The following is a 14,833-nucleotide window of genomic DNA, read 5'->3' as shown; positions in this document are numbered from 1 at the left end:
TCCACTGAAGATCCAATAGCCCCAACTCACCCCGCTCTCACCTTGGCTGATAGCCTCCATCGAGCCAGCTCCGCCGTTCATTTCCCCGATCCAACGATCATTCTTCTTGCTCACCCAAATCGTCCACCTACCCATGCATTCCACGTCCTCTGACCATTCAGTTGCCCGAAGAAAGAGATGACCGGCTTCGCCATCATCAGTCACGGTCAGACCCCCAACAACCATATTTAACATAAAACATGGCCAAAGGAGACAAAGACAGAGCACGACTCTGTAACTAAATTTATCAGTCATGGACTCCACTGGTATGAGCACTCCAACCGCCTGAAGGACAACACAACACCTGAATAGATCGGATTCACCCACTGAATCAAGCAACCTCGTCCGGAGCTGACCCCTCCATACCTAAACGGAAAGTGCCCTAGTATTGTAAACTTATAAATACTCAGAAGCAAGATGTAATCAAGGTTGGCATTTGATGTAAGGTTCAACTTCTGGAGACTGTGGAAATTTTGTCACTGGTAGCGTCTTATCTTCATTTTCAGCTAATACAAACTTCTTTTGCTATTAACTACTCACTATCCATTTTCCTTTGTTCTAAGATTGTGCCTGATATGCTGTGTTCTTGATCTCTTGATGTTTAGCACTAGATAACTGTCATCTTATTTCTGTGTTAGAATATTGAATGCATTACTGAATAGGTTGCTCAGGTCTCTTTTTATCTAATGCAAGAGAGTTGTCATCTTGTCTTTGCATTAGTAGATTAGATTTACAGGTTTCTTTACTAGTTGTAGCCAGCCATCACATGGTATTGTGTATCTGCTGGTGTGGTTAGTATTCTCCATATTCATCTAATATCTAAAACTGCGAGCATTGGTGGTCTAAAGCCTTGTAGTCTGAGGGTGTTCATGCATGTTTGGAGTGAAACAAAGTAGAAGTGGTTATCTGGCTTGAACCAAACCATCATTCTTTCCATTAAACCTACAACAATAGTTGAATTTATATGTTACCAGGCATCTCCGAGCTACAACCTAGGATAGTTTCTTGGAATCCTAACATAATTGGCGTCGTTGCTGGGCAGAGGAGATTGAAGTTCATCTTCCTTGGGAGAACGACACAGACCTAGCTTTGATGATAGACAAAGTCTGGACACATTTTGGTTGTAATCATCTATCTAGCGACTCTACTGGAGGACGAACCTTTTGGCGACTCCACATCACAGTTCTGGCTCAGTTTGTGAGACATACTCGGATAAATCCTCAGAAATCACCAGCTGACCCAGTGCCTGACCCTAAGAAGATTGTCAAGCAAGGCAAGATATCACAAAAAGGAGCATCAGGATCGGGTAAGCCTAAGCAATCTTAGGTATATCTACAAGAAAGGCTTGTAACTGAGCATGCACATGTTGAAAATATAGAGCCTAGCACTATCGGTGAAGAAATACTCTTAGAGATTCATAAAGCTCCTTGTTCAATAAGTTCCCCTTTGGATCTTAGTCCAAAGAAAACCTCCCCTATAGTCCATCAGTTTCCCTCAGCCCTATCATTCATTTCTCAACTCCCTACCACTCAAACTACCAATATCCTTCCATCCACCCCAGTCATGGCAGGCCCACAAGCACCCACCAAAATGGAAAGAATCATAGTTGCTAGGAATGGGCCCCTAGTCCTGCCTATTCCTTTGAATGCCATGCCTGCAGGAGAATATCAGAAATACATGCCTAAGTTCACTGGTACAGAGGGAGTAACAATTGAAGAACACCTTGAGTCTTTTTATAGCTATGCTGATAACTTAAACATCAGTGAAGATGATGTGTGGATGAGAGTCTTTGTCCAAAGCCTTGATGGAAAGGCTAGAAAGTTGTTCAGAGAACTGACCCCTAGGTCTATAGTAGATATTGAAGCATTAGATGACGTGTTTTTAAAGCATTGGGGAGATAAGGAAGACCTGCTATACTACCATACTGAGTTTGGCAACCTGAAAAGAGAAAATGGGGAGTCATTGTCTGATTTTAATAAAAGATTCAATCATATGTATAGCAAGATACCAGCTGAAGTGAAGCCTACCCCCACCTCTACAAAACTCCCCTATGCTAATGCCTTTGACTCTGATTTATGCCTGATATTAAGAGAAAGAAGATGTGCTACTCTAGCTGAAATGAAAGATGCAGCCTAGAGGTGGAATCCAATATCATGGCTGCAGATAAACTCAAAGGACATGCTGATAGAAGGAGGTAGAGAGGTGAGGCTTCCTCCTCTTATTCATCTTCAGAACCTAAAATGGACAAAATGACTAAAATGATAGAGTCATTGGCTGCTGGAATATCCAAACTGAAGGTTGAGCAGAATTTTGGGAAAGCAAGGCTACCTAATACATTTGCTCCTATAAATCCAAATCCATTCAGAAGAGCAAATGAGAAATTGCAGATCATTCAGAGGGGCAAAGAGGCCGGTGAAGAACAAAGGGTTAAGACTCCTTTCCAAAACGTAGTCATGGAGGAGGAGCAGTTGGATGATGAGGATGAGATTCACTGCATGGAAGACAAGGGCAATGCTACCTTTTTGACATTAGCTGCCTACGAGGAGTCATTGCTCAGGGACCAGACCAGTCAAGAGTGGGACAGAGAAGCTGTTCTATAGACTGAAGACTAGCAAAGATGTAATTCGAGGTCAAGAACGAGTAATGTCAAAGAGAATCCTGCTCAAAGAGTTGCTGTCCCCACATAACTGCAGGTTAGCAAACAGAAAAGACCAGCAGCTGATCCCATCATCCTCAAAACACCGACTCAAGAGGTAAGAGGCCTTAACAAGTCCCTTTCCCCTTTTAGTTTTGAATCAAAAGTCCAGAAGTTAAAAATATCTGTACCTCTGATAGAACTTGCAAAGAGTGAGGTCTTTAGGAAGCCCATCCTTGATGCCCTTGAGCTGAAAGCCACACAAGCATCCAATGACTGTGTGAATCTACAGGATGATAAGCCTGCAGTTGTGCTTAGCCCCATGACTGAACCTGCTGATGATAATTCTCCATCAATTTATGTGTCCTTGACCATTCATGACAAAATCCTCCATAACTATCTACTGGACACAGGTGCTAGCCATAATATGATGCCTAAAGTTGTCATGGAAGAGTTAGGCCTTGACATTACCAGACCATATCATGACTTGTTCTCCTTTGATTCAAGGAAGGTGAAATGTCTGGAGTTAATCAAAGACTTGGCTATCACCCTAACTTAGTTGCCCATTAAGAGCATGATGATGGATATTGTGGTAGCAGATGTCCCCCTTAAGTTTGGTATGCTACTTTCCGGAGGGTGGATTAAGAGGTTGGGTGGGACATTACAAAATGACTTATCTTATGCCACTGTCCCAGTTTTTGGAGGAGAAAGCAGAAGACTGTACAGGGAAGCCCAGCTGGCCTATGTCATCAGTGATGAGAGGAACCCCACTAATCATCCCATTTACACCGTGGACACTGATTTTGGAGCATGTATTATCCAAATTGAAGAATCCCATAGGGCCTCAGTGCAGCTTAAGAAACCAGTATGCCAGGCCATGGAAGAGGAAGGGACACATGCTTGGGATATGTTCTTTGATGGAGCCTATTCAAAGGAAACTACAAGAGCAGGAGTGGTACTGGTGTCTCCAAAAAAAGAAAGCACACATCTGTCTTTCAAGCTGACTTTTCAGGTCACTAACAATATAGCAGAGTATGAGGCTCTGATATTGAGCTTAAATGCTGCCAAAGACATGGGAATCATAGACATAAAGGTGTTTGGAGATGCTGATCTCATCATTCAACAAGTGAACAAAACGTTTCAGGCGAGGCACCCAAGGCTGAAAGCATACAGAGATGAGGTATGGAGACTCAAAGATGCTTTTGATAGCTTTTGTATCTCTTATATTCCTAGAGTAAGAAACCAACTTGTTGATTCCCTTGCTGTGTCTGCTAGCGTGTTCATCCCTCCCATCCCCCCTAAATTGGTTTATGAAGTCTAGATAAAATATAGACCATCCTTTCCTGATAATGTCCAGCACTGGAAAGTCTTTGAGGATGACGATGAAGTAAATTGGTTTTTGCAAGTCATTGGTGAATTCTCTGAAATGCAAATTGATCAAGAAAATGAAACCTTGGAGAAATGTCCCCAGCCCCAACTAAGAAACAAAATTGGTCGAGACAACATTGTATAGTTTCCTAGTAATCATATACCAAAAGGGTTAGTGCCTCTAGAGAGGCTATTTGACCATAATGATGTACCTCATAAGATTGCCCAAAAAGAAGATCAGTTTGTAGTCCATAGGCATAACATAGGGAGTCCAGATCATCCAAAGTATATAAATCTATCCACCCATTTTTCTGCTGCCCAAAGATCTGAGTATTGCACCTTAATGAAGCAATTTGCTAATGTCTTTGCCCGGGAATACAACGATCTTAAAACTCATGACAAAAAGATCATCCAGCATAAGATCCCATTGGAGAAATACACCATTCCTTTCAAGCAAAAGCTGAGACCCATTAATCCTTCGCTTCTCCCTCTGATCGAAAAAGAAATCAAGAAGTTGTTGGCTACCAAAATCATAGTTCCTCTGAGGTATTGAAAATGGGTTGCCAACTTGGTAGTGGTGAGGAAGAAAAATGGAGAAATCAGGCTGTGTGTTGATTTTAGGAACCTGAACAAATGCTCTAAGAAAGACAATTATCCTCTTCCCAAGATGGAGCATTTTCTACAGGAAGTCTCAGGAGCTAAAGTTATGTCTTTCCTGGATGGATTTTCAGGGTATAACCAAGTTGTTGTGCATCTAGATGACCAAGAAAAGACTGCTTTCACCACTCCTTAGGGCACTTTCATGTACTTTAATATTCCCTTTGGGTTGATGAATGATGGGGCCACCTTTCAGAGAGCCATGGATATACCGTTTGTAGGAGAGAAGGATAAGTTTGTCCTTGTTTACCTGGACGATATAACAGTATACTACAACAGCCATCAAGATCATTTGCAGCATTTAAAGAAAGTTTTTCTGAAGTGCAGGAGGTTTGGGATATCAGTGAATCCCAAGAAGTCACAATTTGCTTTAGAAGGAGGCAAACTTCTAGGACACATTGTTTCTGCTGTAGGTGTCAAAATTGACCCAAAGAGAGTGAAAGCAACACAAACCTTGTCTGTCCCAAGATCAAAAAAGGACATCCAATCCTTTTTGGGTAAAATAAATTTTATAAGGAGGTTTATTCCTAATTTTGTAGAATTGGTAAAACACATCACCTCTACGCTGAAAAAGGGATCAGAGATCAAATGGACTGATGCAGCAAGAAGATCTTTTGAAGCAATCAAAAGGGATATTATGGAAGCTCCCACTCTGATCAGCCCATACCATAGCAAGGAGTTCCATATCTTCTCCTTTGCTTCCTGTGACACCCTTGCATCAGTCTTATTGCAGGAAGATGATGAGGGTTCAGAACATCCAGTGGCATTCTTCAGCAAAACAGTAAGGGATGCTGAACTAAGGTATGATATTATCGAAAAATAGGCTTATGCTCTTATCAAATCTTTGAAAGCTTTTCGAATATACATTCTACACTCCAAGGTAATTGCATACGTGCCCTCTGCTTTAGTAAAAGATGTCCTACTACAGCCAGATGTTGATGGAAGAAGGGCCAAATGGATTGCAAAGCTTATCGAATTCAACATAGAATTGAAGTCCACCAAGCTTGTCAGAGGTTAGGGCCTTGCCAAGCTGATGGCTGAAGAAAATTGTAGGATGCTGGACATGAATTAGATAAGCACAAACGCAGGTGACAGATAGACAGGAGAAGAAATAGTAGGACATGACCAGTCTTTGATCGAAAATTTGGCCTCTTGTGAATGGTATGATAAAATAGCTCAATTTCTGTTGAAACTAGAAGTCCCTCCAGGCCTTAGTTCAAGCCAAGCTAGAACTACTAAGCTCATAGTAGCCAAGTTCTGTATTCATGAAAACTTTCTCTACTGGAGGGATCCCTCTGGAATCCTTTTGAGATGTCTAGACAAAGAACAATCTGTGGAGGTCATGCATCAGTTCCATTCCATCATCTGTGGGGGACATCACTATTGGAAAACCACAGCCCACAAGATCCTCAGGGCTGGATATTATTGGCCCACTCTATTTTCTGATGTCTTTTAATTTGCAAGATCTTGTGATAAATGCCAGAGGTTTGAAGGAAAACAACAGTTGAAGTCTTTACCCTTGAAGCCAATACATGCCAGTGGCCCTTTCCAGTAGCGGGGCTTGGATTTCATAGGGGAAATTAATCCACATTCTAGTGGCCAACATAGATGGATCTTAGTAGCCACTGACTACTTCACTAAGTGGATTGAGGCCATCCCCACTAGGAAAGCTGATCACGTGGTTGTCATAAAGTTCTTGACATAAAATATTTTCACCAGGTTTGGCTGTCCACACAAATTGGTTACAGATAATGCAACAACCTTCAGGGCAAAAGAGTTGGTGGACATGTGTGACTCGATGGGCATTAAGCTAGTGAATTCCACCTCATATTACCCTCAAGGTAATGGTCTAGCAGAATCATCCAATAAGAGCCTGATAAGGATAATCAAAAAGCTGCTGGAAGACAACAAAAGGAACTAGGATTCCATGCTGAAGTTCGCATTGTGGGCTGATAGGGTGACCACCAAGAAGTCCATAAGCAATTTTCCGTTCAAGCTGGTATATGGCACTAAGGCTGTTTTCCCAATACAGTTGACCCTCCCCGTGGCCAGGTTCTTGCAGGAAGAGCAAAATGAGGAAAATGACATGGAAAAGAGGATTAGTGACTTGGCCAAAGTGCATCAAATCAGGGATCAATTGATTGAAAAGTCTGCAACACATCAAAAGAGAATCAAGGAAGCCTTTGACAGAAAGGCAAAGATGGACAATTTTCAAGTTGGAGACTTGGTGCTTAAATGGGATGCACTGAAGGAAAAGAAAGGAAATCATGGGAAGTTCGATGCTCTGTGGACTGGACCTTTTTTCATTGCTCAGGTCCAGGGGAACAACACTTTCATGCTACAAAGTATGGAAAGAGAAACAGTTTTTGATGGCCCAGTTAATGGGTGGTTTTTGAAAGTTTATGTTAATTAAGGCCTTTAGGCCTTAGCATTGTAAATATGTTATTTTTACAAGTTTTAGTGTAGGCTTAATTAGACTCCATGCCCAATGGAACACTAGGGAATATTTTTGATCTTGTTTCTGTATAAAAGGCAGTGGTCTATGGATCATGAAACCTCACAGGGAGGATTTGATCCCCAGAAGGAGCTAGTGTTAGCTCTGCTACGCAATTCTGACTTTCTAAGGTCAGAGAGAAGCATGGTCTGTTGGGTTGTGTCCAAAAGAGGGCTCACATTTGGTCATTCTTCCTTTTTCTTCCTACCCTGCTTACTCTCCACCACCTCCGTTCCCCTATTTGTCTCCTAAACCCGACAGAGTAACCCCTTTGGCCTTAGCCCCAAGCGCAAAAACCCAAACCCACCATAAGACCTTACCCATACACCCTCATGTGCTCGTAAACCTCTCATCGATTTCTCACCGTTGATCACCCCAGCTGATCCATCGGCTCCCATCGCATCCGATAAAGGCGACCCGCTCTACCACTCCCCACCGTCAGATCATCTCCGCCAAGATCTGACGATCTTCGCTCTCATCACACCTGCAACTTGATCGAGCGATAGCGCGCGATGAGAGCAATTTTTCTCTCTCATCCGTTGCTACATGTCGATCGTTGAATGGAATCGCTCGACCCCGGGCTTTTACCACTTTATGCCCGAAAGCGGTGCGATGAAAACCATTACCGCCCGACCAATCTGCCCCGCCCGATAAACGTCTGTGCAGCTCTGTAGCCCAATGACCGTCCGATATGTCCGCTAAAGATCCAACGGCCCCAACTCACCCGCTCTCACCTCGGCCGATAGCCTCCGTTGGGCCAGCTCCGCTGTTCATTTCCCCGATCCGACGGTCATTCTTCTTGCTCACCCAAATCATCCACCTACCCATGCATTCCACGTCCTCTGACCGTTCAGTTTCTTGAAGAAAGAGATGACTGGCTCTGCCATCATCACTCATGGTGAGACCCCCAACAACCATATTTAACCGAAAGCATGGCCAAAGGAGAAAAGGACAAAGCACGACTCTGTAACTGAATTTATCAGTCATGGACTCCACTGGTATGAGCACTCCAACCACCTGAAGGACAACACAACACCTGAATAGATCGGATTCACCCACTGAATCAAGCAACCTCGTCCAAATACTCCTTTAAGTGGTTAAATGCAGTTGGTGGTCAATTATGACCCCTCCATCCCTAAACGGCCAAGTGCCCTAGTATTGTAAACTTATAAATACCCAGAAGAAAGATGTAATCAAGGTTGGCATTTGATGTAAGGTTCAACTTATGGAGACTGTGGAAATTTTGTCACTTGCAGCGTCTCATCTTCATTTTTAGCTACTACAAGCTTCTTTTGCTATTAACTACTCACTGTCCATTTTCCTCTGTTCTAAGCTTGTGCCTGATATGATGTGTTCTTGAACTCTTGATATTTAGCACTAGATAATTGTCGTCTTATTTCTGTGTTAGAATATTGAATGCATTACTGAATAGGTTGCTCAGGTCTCTTTCTATCTAATGTAGGAGAGCTGTCATCCTGTCTTTGCAATAGTAGATTAGATTTACAGGTTTCTTTACTAGTTACAGCCGGCTGAAACTAGTAAAGAATCCTAACAGGTTCCCAAGCAAAAGGATGAATGAAAAATCCCTATAATCCTAGACTTCAGAAAATTTTGCAATTATGCTTAGATATTGATCACATAGTATGGTATTGGTTAAATGATGGATCCTCACTTGGGACAAGGCATGAATAAAATCATAAAATTTGAATGGACTTTGGGATCCTAAGCTCTCTTCTTAAACAATTGCACCTAAAATTTGTGCAAATTCCACCCACATGGATTTTGTTCCTATTTAGGTTGGATGATGTATTTAAGGAAATTACAATTCCCTAGGTTTATTTAGTGATGTGGAAAACTCTTATAAGAACTTACACTACATGGAAATGGATTGCATTCTTGTTCGTTTGGAGCGATCGAAGGAGGTTATGGACTTTATTATAATTAAGAAGGGGTATTCTATATTCAATCAAATTGTATATTACGGAGGAATCCTTTTTAAATTTGACCAATGTTGTTTTTACAGACATCTTGTGAAGGATTTCTCTCTTCCTCGTAGGAAGAAATTTTTGTTACGCAAAGATCATAAGTTGATTTTTCTTCCCATCTTCACTTGAAGCAAGATTGCAATGTTAAAGGTCTTCTAAAGCATATAAAATTATTATCATCTAGTATATTACTAGATAGGACAACACAAAAAACACCATGTGCTACCCATTTACGATCAGGAATGCTTAGGGAAACATAATAATTCTCCTTTTTTTATTCCTTTACAAAATTATAAGACAAATTGTTTTGTTTCATGGGAGGTGGAATACTTGAAATCAATAGAAGCCCAATTGGAGGACTTTCTACCTAGTCCCTAAGGGATAAACTATTTCCAACCCCGGCCCCCACTCCCTTATCCCTCTTATTGGGTTGAGTACTCTACCTAACAAAATTGCTCCTTTGAATATCTTTGCAACTACCCTGTCTTCTCTTTGGATTTAGGCTGCGCTTTTCATGAAACTTACTTTGCTAAAGAAATGAAGTATAACCTTAGAGCCATAAGAATCTACTTATTTGTGGTAGGAGTCATACGAAGTTTAGGGTTACAAAATGAAATGGAAATAAAACCTCCTAATATAGGAAGAAAATCCTTCCTCTCCTTCAATCAAAAGCAAGCAACGAATGCGTTTTGAAGTATAAAACAATAATATTTAATTGGGGCTCTTAGAGAAACTTCCCTAGAGGAGGTTTCTATATGGTTTCCCTCTCTCTAAATTGTCAATGATTAACCAATTCCTCCCAAAAATTGGCCATTAAAATATTGGTTAACTTACATAAACCCTTAATCATCTTACTACCAAAAACTATGATAAAAGGAGTTAAAGTCATAAAGGACCTATCCACTCTTTTGAAGGATTGGTATTTTACTTTCATTGATGCCCTATGAAGATTTAAGGAACAAATTTCTAGATGGAGAAAATAATCCTTAGCTCTAAACTCTTGGACTTTTACTTCTAGACTTGGAACCTCCCTATTCATGTTGGATTTCTCCTAAGGTGCCTCAAATATTTAGAGAAATGTAATCCAGGTAGATCCTCTAGTCGAGTTCTTCATTACTAAGTTAGAGACTATTGAATTATTGGACATCATAGCTGCAAAATTGATTTCCTAATTTCAAAATCCTTTCTCAAAGAAGTTCTCCAATTCCAAGAATAAGTGTCCACTAGAGGAAATTAGGCATCATTTGATGTCTTTTGAACTAGATTTTATTCAAGGGAAGCACACCAATCATTTAAAGATAAATCCAAATTAGATAAGAGGTGAAATTTTCTAATCAAGGAGATCTAGAAATTGTTTGATGGCTCCTTCCTAGATTCTACCCCCATCCAATTCTAATAGAACATGACAAGAGCAATTTTTTTTCCTTCAAATGGTTAGGGAAGAACAAAAACAAGGATGAAAAAATTCTCATGTAAATTGAAGACCAATTAGAAATCTGTTTCACAAAGAGGGTCATTGATTCATTACCATTGAACACAAAAAATTGAAATCAAGCTACTAGAGGATAATAGGAGGAAATTTCTCATGGACAAAGAAAAATAATATAGAATTAGAAGTAACACAATTTGGTTGCACACAAGAGATGGAAACATGAAATTTGATTAATTGTTTTACCAATTGCTAGAAAAATATCAATATAATGTGGGGGATCAATAAGGATGATGGTTCTAGGTAATCCACCTCCCCTGAAATGGCAACAAAAAGGGTGCATTATTTCAACAGTTTTTTCAAGAAGGAAACAAGAGCCATTATTACAAAAAATATAAAAATGGAAAGTTATTTCCTAAACTTTGTTAATCAAGAGGGTAATTATAGGTTAATGGTTGAATTCAGTAAGAAAGAGATTCATTTAAATTTATAGATCTTGTAGAAGGATAAAATTCCAAGATGATTGGAGTTATTATATAATTATTTTTGGGCATTATCATTTCATTGAATAAGATATTTTGAAAGTAGTTGAATTATCATACTCTATAGGTCAAACATTGCCAGCCTATAACTCAACTTTCATCACCTTGATTCTAAATATAAACAATCCTACCAAATTCAAGAGCTTCAAAACCATATACTTATGTAACTACATCTACAAAATAATCTCCAAAATTATTTCTCACAAACTAAAAGGCATATTCTCAAGGTGGATTTCCTCAAAGAAATTTAGATTTTTTAGAAGGAAGACAATTCATGAAGTATTGTGAGTGGCATCAAGACCTAAAATTAAAAATCTCACTCTAAAGGTTAATCTCTCAAAGGCTTTCAATTGGGTGAGTTGGTCATACCTTAGGCTCATTCTCATATGTATGTGTTTCTTCCATGACTTCATCACTTGGGTTCTAAGTTGTATAAACTTGAATCCCTTTGATATTCTTCTTAATGGAGCTACATCCCCTTATTCAAATTTAAAAGGGGGATTAGACAAGGATGTTCCCCATTTCCACTTTTCTTCCTTTTGGTAGTTAAGGGTCTTAGTAGATTTATAAATGCAACATACACAAATGGAAGCACACACACACACACACACACACACACACACACACACACACACACACACACACACACACACACACACACATATATATATATGGGCCCATTTTATGATATCACTCATATTTTTTTTGTCAATGACATACTAATATTTTGTGAAGGTTTAAGAAATATGATTGAAAAGTTGGAAGAGATCATGGATATTTTTTGTGAATGTGTTTCCCAAATTTTGAAAATAACTACATTACCCATATCTCTCCCTATCAGGTAGGGAATTGATATTGGGAGGTAGAATGGTCCTAGTTGAAGCAATTATTGAATGCATCCTTTCTTATTGGATGTCATTGGCATGGATCCCAAAAGGCATCCTAAAATAAATAAGACAACTCTCATGGAATTTCACTTGGTATAGGGAAGTTGGAAAGAAAACAATGATACTAGCCTCTTGGAAAAGGCTTGCTACCCCAAATGCTTATTTACATGGGGGATAAAGAATATCCTTTTGTTCTCAAAGGCCCGTGCAATCAAGGATGTATGGAGACTCATTTAAGTCATGGGGCAATGGGGTAGCAAGACTAGCTCTCATGGAGGAAGATCAACCTTAGAGAAGAAGATGCTAACACTTGGCTTTTTTTGGGTATAGGAATTAGTATCTTTTTGTTAGTCCGATACTCTAGTTTTATCACTTATGCCTCGTAGAAGCTTTCATAATCAACCTATTTTGCATCATCTTGTCATATTTCAAATAAACATGGTTCATCTGAGATACAAAGTTAATAAATCCAATATTTCTATGGTTGTATATGTTTTTCTTTATAAAATTAAACTAATGTGCAAAGATTCGAAAAAACTAACAATTTCCATAGCTTCTTTGTCAATCAAAGGAGAATATAAGATTAACATGGTTCTTGAAGTAATGAAGAAAACCTAAGCAAATGGACAGGTGGCAAACATTTTCAATATGGTGATTTGAAGAAATTTCATGAATAATATGACACTTATTCACATAGATTATCCTGATTATACACTATTTGCGGAATCATGCATAATACATAACCTCCTCTACGTTGATAATCAATTTACCAGTATTCAGAAACATACACATGCGCACATTGAAGCATCAATCACACATATCAACAAAGTATGTACTCGGGGAAAGCATAAAGCTGAAAACCCCACAACTATCTGTATATTATATTGATTGAGAACATGTAACAATACATAGTACAATACTCCTTGCAAGTACTCAGTACTATCTCCACCTGTTACACACAAACTAGCTCAGATCTGAATCAATCACTGGCTCAAATCTCCTTCGCTGCTTGCCTGCCTCCACTGTGCAATCCTGCATAGAGAATGGATGAGAATGGCTGAACCAAACTCGTATTTCCCTTGTGTAACACTACGCTATCCTCATTGGCAACTCAATCCCACTGATTGTGCAAATCACATGCACAACTATAGTCACAACTGACAGTTGTTTTTCCCTTTCACTCACCTCTAACACTTGTCTCCACTGAAATGTCCATGCACTGAGTTAACTGATGTATTCATCAGTTGATTTATGAGTTAATAATTAGTGAATTAATTAATAACTAATTCACATCACTCAACACTAGTGTATTTGTTAGTTAGACTAAATACAACTAGTTCAAGTAAGTCAAACTGAACAAAACTCCATCAACTCCTGATCCAACTCCATAGAACTCAATCACTGAAGTCCTAACTGAAGTCCTCCATGCAATAGCTCAAGTTAACCCACAAGAAAAGCGTATTTCCTTCTGGCAGTTGCATGTTCCACATTTGTAGCTCGAACTGAAGTGCTCCAAGAGAATAAGATAATGTTTATAGTCCAAATATTATTAAGAGCTAATAATATTTGACTGTTCTATTTTTAGCCTGGTAGTCTAAAAATAGACTCCGCCCATATGTCTAAAAATAGAAGTCCATCTATTTTTACCAACTTGATCAATCATCCACAAATAGCATCCTGCAACTCATAGACCATGATCCATATGTCTAAAAATAGACATAGTCTAAAAATAGACTTTGTGCCAAAAATAGCTAGCGGGCCCACTTAGTGAAGGTGACTTCTTTTCACTAAGCTCCATCATATTGTTGCATTCTCAACACTCCCTCTCAACAAGATATGGATTATCTGCAACCCCTATCCTATTTCGGTGGTACTCGAATTTGCTCCTGGTGAGCGCCTTCGTCAAGATATCAACATCCTAATGCTTCGTGGGAATATATGAAAGTAACATGATTATCCGTTGCACACAATCTCTGATATGATGGTACCTGATGTCGATGTGTTTGGATATATCATGAAATACAAGATTAACCAAGAGTTTAATGCAAGTCTGGTCATCACAGTAAATCGCAGTAGGATCCAAATGATACCCGAACAACCCAACTAGGATCTTGCTCATCCATATAGCCTCACATGTAGCCAAACTTGCTGCCATATACTCGGCCTCCGCAGAACTGAGTGCCATAGATCTCTACTTCCTGCTGTGCCAAGAAACTGTTGTCGATCCGATATTGAAGATCCCTCCAGATGTGCTCTTTCTGTCCGTTGGGCTCCTTGCCCATTCTGCATCTGTGAAGCCACATAGCTTCACCTCATCCTCCTGTATGTACCACAATCCATATCCCGATGTGCCTCTGATATAACGCAATACATGCTTTCCCGCCTTCCAGAAGAGCTTGGTTGGCTTAACCATAGCTTGTGAAAGTTGGTTAACAGCATAGCATATATCGGGTCGTGTATTGACCAGATACATAAGCGACCCCACCAACTGTCGATAAACAGTGGCATCCACTACCTCCGTTGAAGTAGCATCCTCCTTCCTCCAACCTCCAGGAAGAGGAGTATCAACAGGCTTGCAGCCATGCATGTTGAACTTCTCCAGGATCTCCCAGGCATACTTACCTTGAGAAACAAATAGTCCATCACTGCGTTGCCAAATTTCCAATCCCAAGAAATAATGAAGGAGGCCCAAGTCCTTCATTTCAAACTCCCGAGCAAGATCCTCCTTGCATGAAAGTATCAATAGCTCATCTCCCGTTAGAGTCAAATCATCTACATAAAGTAAAATGATAAGCAA

The sequence above is a fragment of the Pinus tabuliformis genome, chromosome 8 (assembly GCF_031772625.1).
Source record: "Pinus tabuliformis cultivar Carrire ecotype Pingquan chromosome 8, CPIR1, whole genome shotgun sequence".
NCBI lineage: Eukaryota > Viridiplantae > Streptophyta > Pinopsida > Pinales > Pinaceae > Pinus > Pinus tabuliformis.
This window is presented reverse-complemented; position numbering follows the sequence as displayed.